This window comes from Euprymna scolopes, chromosome 17, assembly GCF_053919585.1.
Source record: "Euprymna scolopes isolate OS-2025 chromosome 17, ASM5391958v1, whole genome shotgun sequence".
Lineage (NCBI taxonomy): Eukaryota > Metazoa > Mollusca > Cephalopoda > Sepiida > Sepiolidae > Euprymna > Euprymna scolopes.
The window spans coordinates 56,335,764-56,358,641 of record NC_136498.1 but is presented as its reverse complement, the minus strand read 5'-3'; positions in this window follow the sequence as shown (position 1 = coordinate 56,358,641).

Below are 22,878 nucleotides of genomic sequence, written 5' to 3'. Positions count from 1 at the left end.
ATATATATATATATATATATATATATATATATATATATATATATATATATATATATATATAATTCTTCTTGCCGGGGTGTAGAATACGCTTAAATATGATATTTTGATTAATGCAGATTTCGTATTTATATTATACTAGCAGTATTACCCGACCTTGGTCGGGAGTTGATTTAATGCCATATTTATGCTTATGAAGTGTACGATAAGCTAAAATAAATATGTAAAACTATAAAATTTAGGGAAAAACATCTCAATCGAAATTTATGAGAAGATTTAATGAGCAAATAGAGAATTATAAATAAGTGTTCGTAAATGCATAAGTAATGTATAAACAATGTGGTTTTATTGTTGTTATGAGGAGTGTTTTGTTTTGATTAACGATGGAAAGAGTTGACCATATCGTTCAGTTTACAAAAAGTTTAACTTATATTTCGAAATAAAATAATATAATCAGAAATTATTTTTATTTAATTTTTAACAATAATCTAAATTGATTTTAATACTGACTTATTTTAATAATAATTTTTTTTAAATAAAAACCTATCGCTGAAATGGAATAATATTAATTTTGATTCAATTGTAGTGATATTTGTGCACTCGTTAATTCGCGCACGTCGTAATATCGGAATATATTGTTTTAAAGGATTTGGAATTCACATTCAGGTTTAGTAATCTTTTTCGGTAATGGTGAAGATGCGTACTCCCTTGTTTACGGAAGTAACGTCAGACAACTTTTAGTTACGGGTATATAAATTGTATAAATTTCTTAAATAAACAAATGTAATGAAAAAATGTTTTAAGAATGAGTTTTTTAGAATATGAATCTTTTCCTTTTAATGAAAATGAACCGCTGTAAGGCATCGGATTTCTTGTAATAATTACGGTTTTGATGCACATGCAGAAAATAAAGTGAGGCATGTCTCAGCGTACCCCTAACTTATGAATAAGGTATAGGTTTTGGGAACAATATGTGTTTTGTGTATATAAAAAAAATAAAAAAATAAAAGAAGTAAAACAAATGATTTTTATAAAAGGAAAGAATTCAATTGTTAGGTGAAGGTACAAAATACTTGCAAACCCCCACCAGTTGTGCTAAAGTACCAGAACAATTCTGTTCGTTTTGTATAAAATTATTTAAATTATTATAAGTTATATGTCTATATGTTTACAATGTAAGTAAACATTGTTTCGTTTTTTATTATAAAGAACCTTTCAATATATTTTTTCATTTCCAGGAGTTCTTTCTCTCTATAATTGAATATAAATTCAAATACCAATAAAAAATATACTGCGACACACGCGCATTTTTAATAAAGAGTAATAATAACAATAATAATAATATAGGTAAATATTAAAAGAAATTAAGAATATTAATAATTTCAGATTATTTGTAAACTGCAAGATATGCGGTCAGTGTTTCCATGGACACAAAGCGGTGAATCGATATTTGCGTCCATTTCGTTTATGGCTGGGTTATTAATCAACATCTAAACTCCAATCCTGCTTAAATGGTAAATAAAGTGGTAATTAAAGTCAAGTTAATAAAGAAGAAATGGAAGAACTATTTTTTTTCAAATTAACGTAACAACAATAAGAAGTTATGTCGTCCACCAAAAAAAGCAAAAACAAAAAGAAAGAAAGAGAAAATACACTGTAATAGTCGTGTGTGCGTGTGTTCGTCTGGGCATGCGCTCTGTAGTGTAGTAGTAGTAGTAGTAGTATGCAATATTTCATAACATAAAAAACGGTGGTAGCGTCGGTTTGACGCGTCACTAGGCAACGAACTAAAAAATAGTTAGTTATTTTCATTTGCATACGTACAATAATACATAGCGAATATATGTTGCCGATACTTGTTGGAAACATTTCGATGCAAAACCTAGCTAAAAAACACTGCCAGGCACAGAGAGTACCTTTGTGTGAAATTTCATTAAAATCGGCCTAGCCGATTTTGAGTCTATAACGAACGAATTCACACATACACCCACAGACAAAGTTGAATTTATATAAATTGTAGAGATTATATTGAACCCAATAAATAGTAATGATTTAAAAAGATTTAAAAAATTATATATATATATATATATATATATATATATATATATATATGTTGTATTGATATTGACACACCGATTGTCATATATTAATTGCGTCAATCGTTTATTGCTGATTAGTAAAATATTATTATATTTTTCTGTCCAAGAATAATGAGAAAAATAAAATCCTAGGTGCTAAGCATTAAATAAATGAATTATTTATTGACATATCCACCATTTTTTGTTAAATAACTTAAAACAACCTTTCTCCCCCGGGTAAGTCAATTGTTTGATCTCACAAAGGAGTTATCAACTATGTTCTCCACAAGGGATACTTTGAAGTAAATTGCTCGCCTCCCTCATAAACTCCATATTTCATATTGACTAGATATATTCAATGAGGTTAAGGTCTGGAGAACACGGTGGTCAGGTCATGAGAGTTTTCCAAAGAACTCTATAGATTCAAGGAAGGCTGCATTCGCCCTTGCAGTATGGGATGGTGGATTGCCATGCATAAAAATGATCTAAAGGGGACGTGACAATGGTAGGTCATCTAGCCATGGTGACAAATGTTTATCCAAAAAGATTGTGTACGCATGGCTGGAAAGTTTTACACCCTCTAGAACTCGAAATGCTCCAACCAACTTATCTCTAATAATTCCCGCCCAGAACATGATGATTCCACCACCTCTTTAGCGATGAACATTGCAAGGGGTGGAGTTCCGTTCGTTCCAAACTTTTGCCCATCCATTCGGACCGTTAAGAGTAGCACGGGTCTTCTCTGTAAATGGGACACGTTGGAAATCCACTTTCATGTAATTCTGTACCCAAACTTTTCGTTTTCCCTACGGTGTTTGCTCAAGGAAGGCCGTGGAATAGTTTTAATGTTCCTTGCCATCTTATTCAGCACATTGCATCCGCTTGTCTTGATCTTGGAGCGACTCCAGCTCTTGCAAAAATAGAAGCACTGGTGCTGTTTGGGTTTCGGTTGACTTCCCTAGGTATTTTCAGATTATCACGATGTGAATGTTTCTCCTGGTACCCTTACCCCCTCTGGATAGCTAAATATTTAAGTAACAATCCTTCTACGAGTCATTCAACAATCCTTTCCTTTTCGATAACCGTTAATCGCCCCCTTTTTTTGGCATTTTGAAAGACTTGCAATAAAGCGATGGACAGTATAAATTACTTGATAATAATAAAATATCATAACTTTGTGAATATCGCATGTATTTAAATAACATTTTGGGAAATTACTAACCTTGAAACAGTCATTTTATGATACAATTTTCATTTTTGTGTGACGTATATTTAGTGAAATATTGATATTTTACTAATCTACAATAAAGCGATTGAAACAGATTATATATATATATATATATATATATATATATATATATATATATATATATATATATATATATATATATATGTACCTGTACATAAGGGTAGACAGATTTTCAACGTTTTATTTTTTGCATATGTAAAATGTTGCAGTAGAGAAAGTTGTCCAAACATTTGGGGAGTCCAAATATAAAAAAACACAGATTTCTAACATTAATCGTTAGAGGAGCATTTGATTTTTAAAATCGTCTACTCTGTACATGGACAAATCCTTGTCTTTATATGATTTTTATCTGAAATAATTTAATATTTTGCAGTTTCAGTCCAAACAAGGAGCGTGTTTATTTATTTAAAAAGGATAATAGAACAACTGATTTACTAAATATATAATCCCCACCAATAAAATTTCTGAAATTCTGAAACTAATACACTGCATTTTACTTTATTACAGGTGTAAACAGATTAGGAGTTTTCTGAGATCAGTGAAGAAAATTACATTTTAAACATAAAATACTGCACATATTGATTACTATTAGTGAGTTCTGTAAATAATTGCAAAGTAGAAAGCGTGAGTATTTTTATTTCATCGTGTCAAAATTCTCCACATGGGAACCCATTAAAACAAAAATAACCGCATTCTAAAGCATAACACTTTAGCAATTATGTGTCTGTATCTTGCCTTAAATCCATATACTAATATGCAGGCTTCAGATGTTAATTTTACGACCCTCTGCATACTTTGTGAATGTGCAGGAAAATCCGGTGTTTATCATCAGATAATCCTTCAGTAAATGCTGGCTCCAAATCTTCACTTTGAGTCTCTCAAATGTGTCCAATGTGAAGCTTCACAATTTATGCTCGAAAATCTTTTAGACGCTTTTTCACTGGTTCTGCCCCCCTGAAAAAATAAAAAAAGTTAAACCACTTATTTTACTTAGAACAAAGGAACACACATTTTATTTTTCTTATACTGAAATTAAAATACTAATTGATAATGAATCGATGTATAAAATTTGATACGTTTTGGATGCATGTTCACTTACCTAGTGGCTAATATTTTATTGACAGATTCTGCTCTCATTTTCAGTTGATGGGATTTTAATATTTAGAAAAATATTATTTGGTAAAAGGGCAAAGGCATTAAATTGAATAATTTAAATGCACTTCTTTGAATTTCTAGGCTGTTTTTTTATATACGGGGTCATTTAAAATATATAATTGCATGTTATGGAATTCATAATCTATTTTTTTCAGACCAACTAACTGCATATACATCTACAATATAGCTTACAAGGTTATTCATTTTATTGGTTAGTTCTGAAGGATAAATAAACACAATCTGATGGTCAAAGGTAAGCCATCTTGTCCGATTTAAAGGTCCGATCCTCTCTGCTGCATATTTAGGAACTACTTTATCCCAACAACATACTCTAAAAGTAGACTTTGGTCCCCGGTAAGATGACTACTTTCTGTTAGACTATAGTAAATGCTATCTAGAGGACTACTTATTGACGAGAAGTCAACTTGGGGCAAATTATGGTAATTGTTGCCACACTATTTTTTCAGTGGACTAGTGAATTACGTTGGGCTTCGTGCAATCCCATCAATAGATTTAATAAAGTCTTACAATGAAGCTCACCCTGGTGGGGGAACAAATCATGGTACGTATTGCTCTATTTAGTTTCTTCTCTAAAGATATAACCAGTCCTGATTTACATCCAATAGTTGTGCTTAAGTTATCTATGAGGACAGCCTTTACTGTATCTCTACTGTTATACTGTTCTTAAATATTGATACATCATCTGCTCGTACAGCTACAGTTGCTCCAACAGTATGCATTACTCTACACATCCTATTTCTATTTTTAATATCAAATTGTTTTCTTGATTTTAGCTTTTATTTTCGGTTTTTGTATCCAGTTTCATCCACAATTTCCTCGTAAAATAAAGTGTCTTTATCATGTTTTCCATCAACACCAGTACAAACAAGATTTTTAATTTTTTGAGTATGCTTGTGATAAGTATTATTTTTTGTTCTTTCTTTACCTCTGTCATGTCTGATTCATCCAAAAAAAATATTTAAATCTATATGTGGATTTCAGAAGGCCCACAGCCTGCAGATCTAGTAGAAAAAACATTTGCACAATTTGAATATTATTTTGATGGAACATTATTACTGATTAGTTCAATTGCATAGCGAGGATTTTTTTTATCAAGCTGTAAATACTCTTAGAATGGCTAAAAAAGTTCATCAATTTCCCTGCTATATTCTGATTGTGGAAGAATGATATTTTGGCCATGAGATATTGAAGAAATATGGTACAAATCACCCTGCCGTTCTTCTAATACAATAAACTTTTTTAGATTTTGCCACGGTAGCTTTTTCGATAGATCAAAGTTGAAAATTGCCTTTGATTCCTACTTTATTTCTTTGATTCTTCAAACACTGTGGCTCTTCCAGAGGAATATAAAGTGTACAATTTGACAAATGTTAATTTTTTAATCAGTTATCATCTTATTACACATAAAAGTAAAAAAATTGCAATTTTTTTTCGTATTGTTTTATATAAAATACAAATATAGAAATTCATAAAATTTAACATGTGCATGATATCAACATTTAAAACAAGAAAAAATAAAAAAATATATAAAAATAACCTTCTGTTTGATAATGCAGGTGCAGACTATGTGCTTTGTGTGGCAATTTTTTTTTCTGCATTTAACATTTTTATCGCTACAACTTGCAATTGCAAATTCACACGAAAAAGATGAACTGTCGAACTATATATCAGGTTTTTTTTACTATACCTGTTTTAGCAATTTTAGCTAATGAATTTCTATTTATTTACTTAACTTCTATTAAGGCATGTGTTCTGAAATTTATGCCCAATCCATAATTCAGTTAATAGAGGCAAACATTAAGTGTCTTTCAAGTATTTATAATATCATTTGCCATTAATTGTGAAAGGGCAAACTTAATAGCTATGTTTAATAACTTGACGAAAAGTAAGAGGTAATGTTGTATTTAATGGAGAAAGTGGACCAGCAAATTTTGTTGCGCCAGTATTGCACGTAGAAATAGCTCGTTTCAGACTCATTTTTAGAAAAATATCTGCAAAAATGATATTGTAAGAAATTAAACAAACAAAATTACAAATTAAAAATGAAATTTGGAAAAATGGGCAAATATGAAAAAGGTACTATTCACGTATTTTATGTGTGCGGAAAAATGTGATTATTTAGAAACCCATTCTTAACATAGAGAGGGGAGGATGTTTCATAACAATTCTGTACTTTCACTTAACAATTTAATAAAAAAAAAGATATAATGAAACTTGAATTTTACTTGAGAATTCAGCTAAAATATCGCTGAATAATAAGTGCATAAGAACCAAAAGAAAAATGGTACTGATGCAATTATGTAACATTTAATAGAATGTTAAAGTTTTCCGATATCTTTTTTCATTATGTTGTTAGGTGAAAGTACATAAACCTCTCCCGTCTCCATGTTAAGAATGGGTGTTTAAGTAAATGCGTTATTATTTTAGCACGATATCTTAAGTGCATAAGTACCGAAAAATACTGGTTATATTAACCTAAAATGATAAAACACACAAGTCAAATAATCCGAACGCAAATAGTTTACTAAGAATAAAGTGCCTTTAAAAATAAAGAATTATAAAATACTACAAATATATGAAGATATACCTTTCTTTTTCTTAATTTAAACTTTCACAAGAAACACTCGTCTAGCTGTAAACACTATCAATAATTCCCTCCACTCTTTATCTGTGCCTAAACCTAAACGTAGATTCCATGAACAAAGCTTTTTTATTAGAACTGCACACCTGTGGAATTGTCTTCCGTTTTCCTGCTTTCCGGCTGACTACAATATGGTTGTCTTCAAGTCTAACGTAAATAAGTTCTTGATGAGCCGTTCCATATAAGTTATCAAATTTAACAAATTTTCATTACTAATGATATTATATTGTCCAATTTCTACTGTACACTCTTTAACCCTTATCCTTGAGTGGCATCTTGACCTTGATAATGTGGTGATACCTATGAAAAAAAGAAAAAGTCCAATGTGAACAAGTTCTAATTGAATCGTCCCCCTAAGTAATCCAAGTTACAAAATTCCCACTGTTTACTATGCTAAAATCACAATGACTAATGTATACCTATTAACCCTTATCCTTGAGTGGCCTCTGGGCCTTGATAAGTGGTTACACCCATGTAAAAAAAATATATATATAGAGGAGTCACTTTATTTTAACTGGAATATTCTTCCGTGTTTCCTTTTTTTTGTCGCCGCTGCTTTAGTTTACTGAAAACAATATAGATATAACAAGCAAACGAAAAATCTTTGGATTATATTTTCTTCATATTTTTTCCAAAAAAATAAACGCGTTAATATTACAGGTTTATTATTTAATTTAACACTTTTAAAAAGCATTTTAACATAAAGTTAGCATATTGAATTTTTTCAATGTTTACATTCTTTTGCTTAAAACATATTTTGCGTTATTTCATTTAGGTTATTTAAGAGCATTCTCTGCATAGACATAATAATAATTTCAAAATTTACCTACCCTAATGTACACGCACGCACACACACATAAACACACACACACACACACACACACATATATATATATATATATATATATATATATATATATATATATATATATATATACTAGAGGTTAAAATCTGGGACAGTTCATTTTTTTTTCAATTTCTCCAAAACATTCGGGGGGATTACAACTAAACTTACACACATTTAACATATATTTTATGTTGATAAACTGTATTAATTACACTTCATTATAAAGACCAGAAAAAGTTATGAGCATTTCAATTTTTCTTTTGAAATTAAGGTGACCAAAACCGTGGGACAAATCAAAGGAAATAATTTATTGTTGACTGTGTAGTCAGTTTGTCCACTTTTCTAAGAATGTAAATGACGAATAATTCGATTACGTACCTTTCTTGTCGTTGCAGCTGGTTTCACCTATAATTGATGTTTCTGTAAAAAAACAAATCAATTATTAAACTTCATGGGGAAACCATTCAATAGGGAAGATAGCAGATGACTGGAAGCTGTCGAAAATTGCCGTTGGTGGAGTTATAATGATTTCAAGAATATTGGGAAAATTTTACCACTGTAGAAAAATGGCAGATCTCGAATAAGTAATCCTAGATTGATAAAGAAGATAACATTGAACGATAGGTTTCCGACAGCTGCCAGAATTTCTCGTGAACTACATGCTTATCGTGACATCAAAGAATCTCGTAAAACAATATCAACACGACTGAAGTAAATCGTCTGTTTGCGAGATCACTAGCTAAGAAACCGCTGATAAACAAGGAGAACAATAAACTCAAATTAAGCTTGTGTTGTGGATAGATGATCAGTGTCGAAATGCATTATAAAACGGGTAAGTCTGGTGGGGGTAGCGTAATAGTGTTTTGAATGATTTCTTGGGAAGGAACGACTGATCTTGTTCGTCTAAACACCAGAGTAAAAAAAAAGTTCGGACCTAAACCCCATTGAAAACCTATGGTTTACTCTTGGTAACCGTGTGAGGGCAAGAAACTCTATCAATACTGAGGATTTGTGGCTAAAACTTAAAGAAGAATAGGCAAAAGTTTCACGTGATGAATGTCGCCATGTCATTCAATCTTGCAATAGAAGGTGTGCTGCAGTTATAGAAAATAAAGGCTTGTTCAGTTGATGTTGAATATATGTCCACCAATTTTGGTATTTTGATGTTTCAATGTTATTATTTTTAAAATTTATTTTCTTTGTTCTATACATACGCATACATGAATATATATAGAAATAGGTTTTTGTTTACTGTCACCTTTTTTTCCGCAAATATTACGCAAGTATAAATCATGTAGAATATCTGCATTAACATAATTACACGTAATAGTTCACTAAAGATGATCATCTCATAAGACTACTAAACAAATTAATGAGGAATTAAGTAAAATGAATGTTTTAAAGAATACGCAAATTAGTTAGATTATTTGCAGATGGATGCAATTCTACGACTCATATATAACAAAAGTTGTATTTTCTTTTTAGATAAATAGAACGACGGTATTTTAGTATAAATATCAACGCGCGCACACACACATAAAAATTATAGGAGTATACCATATATATAAGTTATAGGAGTATATATATGTATATATGTATACATAAAATTATAGGGTATATTATATATATATATATATATATATATATATATATAAATTATAAGAGTATATCATATATATATATGCATAAAAATTATAGGTGTAAGATATATATATATATATATATATATATATATATATATATATATATATATATATATATATTAAGCATTTTTCGATTTAATAATGTTTATATGACAAGTTGTTTTGAAAAGGTTTTTTTTTTTTACTGTTTTCATTGCAACGGCCCAGGGAAGTTGAACATGACATAGAAAAACTCGGCCAACGTATTTATTATTATTATTATTAATGTTTGTCCTATAGAAAAGCTGGTCGTAACCTTTAGTCCGTGAACACATTTCTGCTGCTCCATGTCGTCATGTGAGTTCCAGCATCCACTTAATGTCGTTTCCATTATATTGCTGGCAGTAACCTCTGCTTTAACTGCCACGACTTCTATCGAACAAAACGAAAGCGACGACGAACAAGACAAAACTAGAAGAAAAAAAATAAATAAAAGATAAAAGAAAACAATAAAGTATCTTCTGATATAGCCTCCATTAAGGACAGTCAGTGGTTTTCGTCTGTGACTAAAAACGTAGCACTTTGGACAAACATGCGTTGACTGTCTAAGAAAGACAAGTGAGACGTAAGCAACCATATAGCGCTCGTCGTGGGCAGGGGGGGGAGGAGGATTCAAAACACACTGTTTTATATTCCACAAACTGTTTAAGCAACTCTTTTATGTTCATTTCTTTCTAGTCAAAATGTTGATATTTTTTTCTGTTTTAGAGCAAACGCTAATGTTATGTTTTCTTGCAAGCATTCATAATCGTCATCATCATAATCATCATCGTTGTCGTCATAATAATAATAATAATAATAATAATAATAATAATAATAATAATAATTATAATAATAATAATAATAATAAATCATAATAATTGTTTGAACGTATGTTTTACATCAAGGATTGCCAACCTACGACCCGCGAGCCGGATCCAATACGCAAAGGCATTTTTGCTGGTCCGCGAACCTTATTAACAATGACTTTATTTTTTAATATGGAAGACAAAGCATTCGAATTCAACAGAAGGCCTGTTGGTATTTTTCTCTGATCTACCATACCGAATGTAAATACAACGACCACAGATCACTATCAAAACCCAATCAACCCCATTTCTGCGTAACATAATGATAAACATAAAACAAAAATTAAGAGCCGATTTCACCGTGGGACAAGCTACATTCAAGGGAACAATATTGTTTCCGTTGTCTTTCTATTTCATTCCTTTAACAGGGACCTCCTAGCGATTATCTCGGCCATTTATCCTATGCAATTTGCTGAAATCTTTCAATATGACATGTTTTTTTTATCTTCTTATGTCCTTCTATTTCTTGAACAAGAGCATTTCACTGATTTTTATTTGTACGCTAGCCTAGCTCGACATAGGGCATTCTGATATTTAAAGCTTAACTGCTACAACATTAAAACTGAATAAAATTAGAAATGTTATAAATACCAAAATAAAATTCCAAGGAATGTAATAAGTGCTCCTGCTATTACTTATTCAAATAGAAATAAATTACGTGTAAGTGTTCAAGCTTGCCGAGTAAGTAATACGCTAAATTATTTATTTATGAGGGAAGAGGCAGTGGAGCCTTTGTACCCGTATGTATGGGTATATGTGTTTCGTTTTTGTTTGCGTGTGGTTCGTTTATGGTAGAATTTTCACTAACAGTTTCAAACATACACATCATAATTTCATCCATTTTGCTTCGGTTCAATCTTTTTTTTTTTCACTTTGAAATATTTTGACGTTCCTTGAAAAAAATTATACTGGTTAGCTGATTTTTAATTTTAGATTTTTTTTTTATAACTCAGTTATTATTTTCATGATGGTTTCAAATATTTATGTTTATTTCCTTAACTTTTCATTGATGGTTTCGAACGGCCCGCACTCTGTCATTATTACATATATTCAGCAAACGAGATCGAATGCCTTGCCTGCCTCTGTTTTATCTACTGAGATGTATTAGACGACTTTTAGAAATTGACTTCCAATCTAAAGTATCTGTAGAAGTCATTTCTTTAATTACGGAAATATTTTATAGATCAGTTATCTTGCCTTAGGCCAATAAAGTGTGGTGATGGAGACTAGTATTATAATCGAGATACCTTCACTAGACTAACGAGTTTGTCACCTGCCCTACAGCAATATATATATATATATATATATACTTAATTTTATCACATGTATAATTATAGGAAAATATAATTTTATGCGTAAATGTTTAGAATTTATTTCAAGAGTGCTCAATACATGGGTAGAGCTAGGTAGTACGTTATAAATATATATGCCAATTAAGCTACACAGAAAATTCAGCGTTTCATTCTCATGAGAATTCGTTATATATATTTTTATAACTTACTATATATATATATATATATATATATATATATATATATATGTATATATATATATATTTATCTACCATTTTATAAATGAACTTTGCCTATTTCTCTGTGTGTCTGCGAATTGTTTTCCCATGCACTCCAAATCGCTGCGCCAATATTTTCCGAAATTTAACACAAACTTTTTTTAAGTACCTTACACTGTTCTTAGGTAGGTTCTGCATTGGAATCTCTTAGATAAGTATCTAGAATCGAAATAATTCGATGAAAGGAAGAACAGACGATTTTGACCAAAGTAAACACCATACACAGTCTAACATCACAAGTATATTTGAGAAGTTTTGTTAGTACACAAGCCTAAAGGCTCGACATATAAAATCAAGAATATGTTGTTCGATATCATAGGGGAAGGTTCAAAGTGAAAGTTTCTGTTTAGAACACAATTACACCATGATACTTGACCTTTTTCATTTTAAACTTTTATTCAAGCCATTATATAATTTTTTTATATAAAATCTACAGTATGCTCTCTATTGTGCAATGTAGAATACAATGTATTATGGACCAAGCCACTGCAGAGAGACATCTGAAGCTTTCTTTTGGTACACCGCAGGACTCTGCTCCCATGGGCATCGCAACCAGCTATAATCCAAGCAACGTCTCGCAAGTAGGAATTTTTACTCGTAAGGACGATGCTAATCTAGCGAGCAATCAGCAATATATTCTTCAGTATTTTAAAAAAATATATAATTGCAGCTCACAAGGGCCATGTTAACCAACAAACCGAAAGTCCAAGACTCGAGATTCACCCTCATTTTAGACTCATCAGTTCGACACAGTCGAACCTGAGATTTGAAACCCGAGCCTTTTGCATGCGAGGTGAGCACTCTACCATATGAGCTGTGGCGTAGTGCTGTAGAAATAATTATATATTCTCTCACATTCTAAAGATTCTGTTGCTGATTGCACGCTTGGTTACGTGTCGTGATGGCATCGTCCTTACGAGTATAAAATCCCTACTTGTGAGATGTCCGCTGGTTGCGATAACCACTTCCCTTGTTCAGTACATGATAGGCCTAATCCACTATCGGATTTCGCCGCAGTTTGCTTATCTGTGTCAGTTGATGGGATTTGTGTATGTGTGTGTGTGGATGTGTGTATGCCGTGTATGCCGTGTTTACTCAGTTGGTAGAGTGCTCGCCTCGCATGTAGGAGGCTAGAGTTTAAAATCCCGAATTCGGATGTATCTAACCGATGAACCCAAAATGAGCGCGAAGCTGGAGTCTTAGACTTCTGGTTTGTTGGCTCTCGTGGCTTTTGTGAGCTGCGACGTTGTCTGGCTGTGGAAATAATTATATATACTCTCGCATTCTATATATATATATATATATGCGTTTGTGTTTGTCTGTCTGTGTGTGTACTTGCAAATAGACATTGCGTTGCCGGAGAGTGAATGAATACCAACAAATGTTCCACCCATATTTTTTATTGTGATCAGAATCTGTGAAATTATTCATTTTTAATGAAATCAGTTATTACCTGTTATAGTTAGGAAGCCATCGCAGTTTTCGGTAGGAAGCTTCACAGTCATCCACTTTGCCCACAATAAATTGCAGTTACGCTGAAGTGTAGGCAATCTACTGTTGATTTTATAAAAGCATCGGTAAATAATGGCCTCACTTAAAGTTTAAAATTCAAAAGTGTGCTCTGAATAAAAATATTCACTTCAGACGCCTCTTTGTCTTATAAAAAACAAATTTTGACGCCTCTTTCTCTTATAAGACGCCTCTTTGTCTTATAAAAAACAAATGTTGATTTTATGAAATTATTTTACATAGTGCACTGTAGAATACAATGTATTATTACATTAAAGTTTAATGTACAATGCATTAACTTAAATTTAAATGTACAAATTATGTATTATTATATTCAAGTTAAATGTACAAAGGAACAACTATCAAGGTTCAATTTTGCTCTAATAAGAAGCATTCATTCATACGAACTGCTGTCTTATGGAACATATACTGCTGATCTTATAGTCTGTGCCGTTCTGCTTGAGTACTGATAAAACGTCTGATATGCACTTGTAATGTTAGGTTGTATTAAAGTGGAAACATTCGTGAAAATCGAACTTTCTACTTTAATCAGATTTTTTTCGATTATCGGCATTCGATACTTTCTGATCGCATTCCGTTACAACACCTACGTAAGAACCTCTCTAGACATATCAATGTTGAATTTAAAAAAAATATCTGCCTAGCCATTTCCGTGTCCATTGGGAACTCACTCACACACACGCACACACACAAAGTTCCTTTTATATAATAATAGAAGGGAATGAGAAAGTGCAATGTAAGCCTTATATATATACATATATGTACGCACATACACACATACACATAATGTACATATACATATAAAATGAAAATCAAACAGTAAATAATTAAAGAAAAGGAAACGTGAATTTTATATCTTATTTCTAACATTTTAAATTCCAACGATTATATCTATTCTAAAAGAGAACAGAAAACCTCATTTTCACGTTATAATAAAGTCCTATCTTTAAAAGAATTAACGACTATAAGTTGTTTTAGAAGGACAGTCGCTATAATATTTTGAATGGCAACGGGTATATTTTTATTAAATAAAAACAAAAACGTCATTTTCACCCTACTATATATATATATATATATACGTTTTATTTTTTATTACCGTATCTTTCTGTTAGGTTACATTATTGTTTCCGCTACACGGCCGTTTATTTGGCTGTCTGTAGCGTCCTCAGACTTTAACAGAAATGCTCGCTATTTTGGGATGAAAGAGTGGAAGAGTGAATGAGGTTAGAGGGAGGGGTTTGCCGAGTAGCCGAAACAATAATGTAACTTAACAGAAAGACATGGTAATAAAAAATAAAACGCATATTTGCTCTACAACAGTATTGAACACTTTCTTCAGTTTTTATTAATTACCATCTCCACTATATATATATATATATATATATATATATATATATATATATATATATATATATATATATATATCAATGAACTTTCTTGGATTTATATTTTTGAATTTTACCGTCATTGGATAATTTACCTTTCACCAGACGTGTAATCACCTTTTTCTTCACCATATTCCCTTTGCTTCACTTTTTGTTATCAAGCAAGATCTTTGACTTACTTGCAGTTTCCTCAAATACTTTTGTATGCAAAATCCAATCCCGCATTTTGCTAATTCCTACCCTCTGATGAGAAGTAAAGTATTTCTTCAAAACTCCGTGGGTTAAGGACTATCCAGTTATAAACTGTTTCCTTTTCAGATTAAATATGTTTTTAACTCTTTTTCAAAATGTTTTTAACATGTTTTATTAACTGTTTGCTCATATATATATATATATATATATATATATATATATATATATATATGTGTCTGTGTGTATGTATATGTATATGTATATATGTATATGTATATGTATATATATATTAATTTGTTTTTGATAGATGGTGAGATGTTTTATTAACTGTTTGCTTATATATATATGTGTGTGTGCGTGTGTTTGTGTATGTATATGTATATATATGTATATGTATATATATATATATATATTAATTTGTTTCTGTAGCTGGTGAGACGTATGCTTTGAGAGGATTGTAGACAGAAGCTGCTTATTTAGTAGACAACTAAACAAGAATTTGTTTATATTCGGTTTGATGTCAGCTGCGAATTAATATATTCCTATTAATGTTTACGCAAGGTAAAACAAACAAATCATACACTCTACAAAAATAGAACTCGAAAAGATATAATAAACCGATCTCTTAGAAATTATCGCCCACTAAAACCAAAGTCAAACGGTAATAATATCTATTTGAAAGCCTTTTCACCGCACACATTTCCAAATAAAATAAAATAATTCAGAAGTACATTTTTATAATTATATTGTCAGATTACATATCGAGATAAATATCCTTATCAAATAGAATTGAAAACACTAATTTGTGTGTATTAAAATTACATCGACTGGAATTTTGTAAGAATCACATCGAAGTTGACTACAATAATCGGGAGAATCCAAACGCAACAGATTGTTTTAATTACTTTAAGGCAATTTATCTGATGTTGATTATCTCGATTCGGATTTTTGCTTAGTTAATTTGTTATGAATTTAATATGAAACAATAAAAGGTTTTAATGCGTATTAATTAGCAAAAATATATTAGACTCACAACTTGAAGTTGTCATTTAAAGTGTTCGGTTCCTATTTCGACGCGTGAGAAAGCCTAGCCCAAAACAAATATTCATGACGTACAAAACAAACGAACAACAATTACTTAATACTCAAGCCTTGAGAAATGAGAGAAGAAACATGCTATTCAAAATCATAGAGCAGTCAACCCTCCTGTGAAAGAATCAGCAAAAAGTTGCCCTACACCATACAGGAGATACTTCAGAGCTCGAATCGGATTGACACACCTTCTCTAGAGATACTGAATGCTACAACTTCTAGGTAAGTGTTCAATTTGCGAATTTTCGAATCTTCAAAATCCTTTTCATGTGAGGGGACCGAATCGCTACAGGGTTTTTTTCGGTTTACTTTAGCAAGTTCGTATAAATAAAGGGGTCTCCGTCTGTTAAGACTTGCTTTCTGTACGATATTAGCTCGAAAAGTAAATTTGGTTCGAGTTTTTTTGTTCAACACAACGGTCATATCGGATGATATTTGGCATTGCATTTTCGACGACCTTGCGTTCCCATTTTTTAAAACTAGAGTGCACGGTGATACTGGACGAACATAAAAATGCCTGGTTGTTTAACTTACGGAAAGTGGAGTAAAGTTTAAAACTAAAGAGGAATTAATGGTACAATCCCTGTCGTTGATAGAGGTCATCTTGGAGCGTTGTTGTGTGTAGCCAAGAACTACATCAACATTTAATAGGATTTTGAGTATTAAAATTATTGTTTTAGCGAAGAAAAATTGAAAAATATACGGGGTCTCCATAAAGTCACTCAAAAAATAAAGAGACAAATTTAAATAAAACCCTTCACTGACATTGAACGAGAATACGTAATAAAATGGAAATAAAATGAAACATTATAAAAATAGAAGAGTCACCAGGTAATAAGTGCTATCTAAAAATATATCTACACATAAATAGAGTTTTGAGAAAAAAAATTGAGGTAAACGTAATGTAATAAAATATTTTATAGAAGTAAACAATGTAAAAGTTATTTTTTTCAGCAGTGAGATTACCCATCAGACAACACGTGTTTAGGTAGCTTGAATGAATCGAAGTTACAAGTCAAAATGTCCATTGTGTGAATATATGTGTATTTGAGATTTTTGGCAGCGTAGCATTGTGTATATGGAAGCGATATCTTTGTTCTTCTTGTGCCTCTCCCTCTCGCTCTGTATATATATATATATATATATATATATATATATATATATATATATATATATATACATATATATATATATATATATATATATATATATATATATATGTATACACGTTGATATGTGAGTAAACTTCACCTTGCCATTTTGGCCAAAGGCTGGGGTGAGTTTTTGAGTTGACCCTCCGGTTCCTTCGTACAAGTGCGGCTAGTAACGTCTGAATAGTGTAGGCTGTTTATGTCCTCGTTTAAAGGAGTTTCCAACTTCGCACTGAATTATTACTTTCGCGTATAGGTGAAACAACTTTTTGTGGGTTTGTAACATATTTCAATTGGCTAAAAAATACTTTGCTTAAATACCTTCTTGTAACACGGTGTTTATATTTGAGAAGTGAGGGTAAACGCAAATTCTAACGAAGCGGAGAAGTTAAAAGTATAAACAACCATAGTCATTTGCATGTTAGCATTCGCGTGAATCACTTCCAATTGAATAAATCGCTACAAGTAATGCGGAAGCATGCTGTAACCAAACGTAAGTTTCGACATGGAAAACCATACCAAAACTATGAAGGGTTGGTGGCAGGCTGGCTACTTGGTGCTCGATGCTGACATTCTTTATTAAATCATCCTTATTTGGTTTTGAATAGTATTGAAAAGCCATCGATCAAATAAGAGATCGATTGTTAAAGCCTGAGGCTTTCTTCCGTTTCCTACATTAGAGGAACGAAGATGCACGCGTGACAAAAAACCGTACAAATGATTATACACCAAAATCATAATAAAAGAATAAATACAATATCAAGATTATTAGAATATTATCTGTTTGGTCTCATTGTTTCTGCTACACTGATCGCAGTTCTAAAGCGATAACATTCTTAGATTCTCCGAATGATCTGATGCTTTGACCTCAACATGATGAGAGCAATTCATCATTATTTTTTAAAACGCTTCCAATTCAAATTTCGGTCAAAGTACTTTAATTTTAGTATTTGTCTATATACTAGGTGTAAAGTTGCCAGTTCATAGGTGTTAATTCCACGATGCTACGATGTTTCTAAAGTAGTGATCAATAACAAGCAATCCAGTGTTCTTGTATAGAACTTTATTTATGGGACATTTTTTAAACATATGAGCATATCAAATTTTGTAACGGCTTTATTGCACTAGTATAAAGTAATTCATCTCTTCAGAATGTTCTCTTTCGTGTCCTGAAGAAGCCAGACTTTGAATCAGGCCAGTGGTTTGTATAAATGAAGATGTATACCCTCTTTCTGTGTCAGTTTTCGTTTTTCCCCTCTGGATAAAGCTTGAACAATAGATAGGTAAAACGTTGAATTACACATTTCTATTTAAATTTATATATATACCCCCCAAACACACATATATATTATATTATCTATTACAATAAAACACTTAAGTAGCTGAAATAAAAAATATACTAGCAACTAATACTACAATTATGTAAAAAAAACATTTGCACACACAGACTAAAACCACTCGTAGCAATACACATAAAACGACCTGATATTAACAAAACAACATTTAATAGAAGTAATGATATATTGAACGTAATCAACAAGTAAATACATGAATTAATACCATACATAATTAAATAAAAATAACATATAATTACAACAAATAATGACAGATTCGACCGCAGCAATTGGTTATCCTTCTGACAGACAACAAGGAAAATGATATGACATCAAACAAACAAAGCCATTATCAAAATATATGCCTCAGACAAGATCACATAGTGCCAAGATATATAATTTACCAGCTGAGACTCAGAGAATTGCTCGCTGTAGTGTGAAAATAACAATAAAAGTAAAAACAACACACTTCTTGTATATATATATATATATATATATATATATATATATATATATATATATATATATACATACATATATATATATATGTGTGTGCGTGTGTGTGTATGTGTGAGTGAGTGTGTTAAGAGAAAGACAGAGAGAGAGAGAGTTTTATATGCACAACATTCCATTTAACCTCCGTAAACTAATATTTACAATAATGTATATTTGACAAGAAATACAAGTTGAAAACCTAAAAAAAAGTACTTATTACATGGCGTTTCAAAGAAGGGTTCTCATCCTCAGAGGAGAGTAGTAAAAATAATAGCATTTATATCGCCTCTTTCCTTAGGAGTACGAAAGTCTAGTATATGTTTATTCGTAGTGATACTATTTCTCCCAACAATTATCTCCTCTTTTGGGGCGACAATATAATATATGTTTGTACGTCCTAGATACTAATAAAATGTATGCATCCAGGAAAGTGATACTTGTGCTGTATACCAGATTTTAAAACAAATGCTTTTCAGGTAAAAAGCATTATTATATGCCTATGTGTCATATTTAATTAGTATAAATGTCAAAAAGTACGAGAAACTATCCAGTAGAAAAGTAATTACGAGTAAAAATAGAATTCATTAAATTTTAAAGTTTGTTGTGAGAACAACCGTGTATAGCAATCTGGCTTATTTCCTTTGTTTTTCTTAAAAGCTGTCATTAAACAACAACAACAACAACAACAACAACAACAACAACACTACCACCACCACCACCACCACCACCACCACCAACAACAACAACAACAACAACAACAACAACAATAATAATAACAACAACAGCAGTAACAAAAGTCTGGCCGCTAGTCCCTACCCCCTTTTTCCTAAAATAGATCTAACGCTTCTAGTTAAACATTTTTCATAACTTTTGGTATCTACACATTAATGCCGTAGTACCTTTAACGTAAGTACGTGTGTGACGGTTTTCCCATTATAAATTATTCTATCGATCGATCCTAGTTATTAAAAAGGATCATAGAAGGTAATAACATGTTATTATCACTACATTATTAGTATATACATACGCTAATTTAATGTTCCTAGTATGTTATCACCTTCTATCCTTCTTTTTAATAAATAGGATCTCCCGATCACCATAGAGTCAATGTAGAAAAATTAAATATGTTGTCGCTTTTGGACTGTACATTTTTAAGAAAACTGTTTTCTGTTTTAATTTTGTTTATTTTCTTCGTGAAGCCTTATTATCCTGTATTAATGATCTCCTTAACATGATATTTTATAGAAAATTTTTCTCACAGTTGTAACATTACAATGGTTATGAAAGGTGTAATAATTGATTAGTACCGTTACTGTTGGTATTTGTGTCATGGCTTATTTAAAAAAAAAAACAAGTCTTATAGGCATTAGTCGCGTGCTCTCGTGTAATGAATGGGTGCGTGGGATTGACATGGAATTCTTAAACATAGACTAAAATGATCGAAAAATGGGCTGAAATGACTTTAAAAAAATAGAAAGTAAATTACTTAGAATGACTTTAATGAACTTAAGGATGAATTGAATGAACTTAAGAATGACTTGAATGCTTAAAAATAACTGGAATCCTTCAAAAACAACTTGAATAATCTGAAAATGACTTGAATGGCTTGGAGTCTGACTGTATGTAAAATGGGTGATCATTTACATTAAATTAATACATAAAAGTGATCCCCCACTTCATATCACAAAGTTAGAAACATAAGTATAGCATGTAGTAAGAACAGATACTACACTTTTATCTTGGCCAAAAAGCAAAGACAAGCTTAAAAGCTAAGAACAGCATGTATTAACAACATACCTTTGATCTTAACCAAAAAGGCCAAGCACAAAAGTGTTATGGACAGACCGACATACTGACAGACCGACCGACCGACAGACCGACCACCCGACCGACGGACCGACGGAGTGACTTATAGTGTCGCTTGTGTGCAACTAATAATAGACTCAGAGTAAGTTAAATGTCTTTGGATTCTATAAAAATATATTTAATTAGAAATCTAAATATTAATTTACTTGTAGTATATCCAGTGTCACAAAATCACCATAATCGCAAATATTAATCAACGAGAAACGAATTACCTGCCATTATAGTCGTTCTATATCAGTTATAAATCATTGAATCAATTTCCCCCTGAAAAATTAAAAAAAAATGGCCGCCTGTTTATGATTTCAAATTGGCTATTTTATATTATGATTAAAAGCAAATGCCATGTTGTGAAGAGACTGTATTCTTTTATCATAGTTCTGTTTTATATTTAAAAAAAATTGCTAGCGAATTTACATCTTCTCCTTTATCATTTATATCAAAAATTATTCAGAAAAATACAAGACCAAAGAATATGTTGTGTGTTGAATTTTGATTGTAACAAATTTATTTTTGTTTAAATAAATTCTTTTTAGCTTTAAAATGTTAAAAAAAAAATTGCTATCAATTGTTTAAAATTCGTCGGTATATGTTTTATTATATATTTTATTCATTTAATTCCTAATGTGTTTGAATAATTTTCGACTACCATCGACTTGTCACAGGTTCTGCTGGTAATTATTATTGAAACAAAATCGAAAATATGTTTCTTCTTTCACTGTAGAATTTCCTCAGACCCCACTAGTTTATACTAATTTCGACATTACATAATTATACGTAATAATGTTGTTTTTTTCTACCTGAAATATATTTGTTTGAAAACTCAGCATACAGCACAATCAGCGAGGGAATCATATAATTGCTCGATTAAATAACAAGGGTATTGTCTTTATTATCTTTTAACTTAAAAAAAAGAACGGTTTTAATAATACATTTTAATAAAATTTTATATTTTATATAAAAATCTTTAAGAAAATGCCAATCCTCGGGAGTAGATTAAGATTTGCTTGGCAATTTTCTTTTTTTTTTACTGCACATATTTTTTGTTCTTTTAATAGCAAAGTCATAAAATAATGAGCTGGTCATAAAATAAATGCTGATTGGTGCCTTAAGCATCTCTATGCGCTTCTATGAGTTTAATCTTAGCTCAAGCAGAAAACACATTGATTATCATCTAAAATTTGGATCAAGCTAATCCCCATTAAATATTACTGAATTCTCTCAGGCAGTATCGCTCTCTTCTCGTTGCAATTTATTTCCAGGCACCAACAATAATCTTTTCATTTCACAGTAGAATAGACTTCCATTAATCATCCTTCAGGTATCGACTTTTACTTTTAGATATATGCAAATACAATGAACACAATAACTAAACAAAAAAGATGTAAGAATTTTTCGAAGTGATCTTTTCAAATGTGATCTTGTTTTCAGACTACATTTACAGTCTATATAAAAAAGTCTGTTTGCTTGCTTGTCCCTCTTCGTTGTTCGTTACAACTAGTTTAGGCTCATTGCATAACGATAAAGTACTAAGACCTATTCAGTCGTAAGCAACACTCTCCTGGAGGTTGAAGGTATACTCCTCGTAGCGGGCGGTACTAAGGCTACGCATACTTAAGTAAAACACTCCTTTCGAAATCCGGTACATATTTGCAAGTTCAGCAAGATATATCTGACGAAGTTCGACAATTTCACCGACAGAAACGTTGAGAGACGAGAACAATAATTCAGAAAACCCGAAGAATACA